Source organism: Schistocerca cancellata, chromosome 11, assembly GCF_023864275.1.
Source record: "Schistocerca cancellata isolate TAMUIC-IGC-003103 chromosome 11, iqSchCanc2.1, whole genome shotgun sequence".
NCBI lineage: Eukaryota > Metazoa > Arthropoda > Insecta > Orthoptera > Acrididae > Schistocerca > Schistocerca cancellata.
The window spans coordinates 105291388-105292712 of NC_064636.1; the positions used below are offsets into that span (position 1 = coordinate 105291388).

General features: G+C 47.0%; 1 non-coding gene across 1 annotated transcript; it reads left to right on the forward strand.

The window, feature by feature from the left end:
* The first annotated feature begins 271 nt into the window (after nt 1-271).
* Trnat-ugu (transfer RNA threonine (anticodon UGU)) lies at nt 272-346 on the forward strand. Its single transcript has one exon. It is a non-coding gene; the product is annotated as a tRNA-Thr (tRNA).
* The last annotated feature ends 979 nt before the right edge of the window (nt 347-1325 follow it).

The following is a 1325-nucleotide window of genomic DNA, read 5'->3' on the forward strand; positions in this document are numbered from 1 at the left end:
TGGTGTCTGTTCTTTCGGACATGTCCGAAAGAACAGACACCATATCCATATCGGTATATAGTTCTGGCAACACCGGCCATGACCTTCTTGTTCTGTGCGGATGCACACATATTCCCCGAACTCTTACGGGACTTGGTAAAAATATCTTCCACGAGTAATGAGTGTCTTGGGGTGGAACACAACGAATGTAGTGTGCGGACATATAAGGTGAGAATATGGGCCTCGCGGGAGGCGTGCGCGAGATACTCCCGGCAGTCGCACTGTCCTCTGTGCCCGCGGTGGCTCAGATGGATGGAGCGTCTGCCATGTAAGCAGGAGATCCCGGGTTCGAGTCCCGGTCGGGGCACGCATTTTCACCTGTCCTCGTTGATATATATCACCTCCCAATAGCAGCTGAGGACCTCCAGGTTGCTTCAGCAAAACAGTGCAAATAAAATGTGACAAAGAAATGTTTTCGGGAACTGTGAATTCGGTACTACCACAGCTATACAATTTACTGGACAAAAATGATAATTTGTGCCGGACTGGGGAGTCCAGTCCGGATTTCCCGTTTTACACGAGCAGTCGCGTTAACTGTTTAGGCTATCCGAACGTGCTTCACGGACAGACCGAAGCGGACACTGGGACAAATGGAACTTTGGGTCGGTCCGCGAAATGCGCTCGGATAACCGGACGGTTAAGGCGACTGCTAGCGTAAAGCGGGAAATCCGGGTTCGAGCAACTCCATCTAGATGGAAAGGCCGAACAGCTGTGAGAACTCGAAGCTGTGACGTCAGCGGGAAGCGGCGAAAGTCAACAGCTGTTTTGTCGGGTATAAAAAAAAAAAAAAACTCGTTGTGCTATGTGATCGTTACGAGATTTATTTGGGCACACAGAAATCATTTCGTTACTAACAAGGGAACCTCCCCATCGCACCCCCCTCACATTTAGTTATAAGTTGGCACAGTGGATAGGCCTTGAAAAACTGAACACAGATGAATCGAGAAAACAGGAAGAAATTGTACGGAACTGTGAAAAAATAAGCAAAATATAGGAACTGAGTACTTTATGTGCAAGATAAGCAATATCAACGATTGTGTGAGCTCAAGAACGCCGTGGTCTCGTGGTTAGCGTGAGCAGCTGCGGAGCGATAGTTCAATGGTTCAAGCCTTCGCTCGGGTGAAAAGTTTAACTTTCTATTTTCAGTTTATGTGACAACCTCTTATGTTTTCATCACTTTTTTGGGAGTGATTATCACATCCACAAGAAAACCTAAATCGGGCAAGGTAGAAGAGTCTTTTTACCCATTCGCCAAGTGTACAAGTTAGGTGAGTCGACAACATATT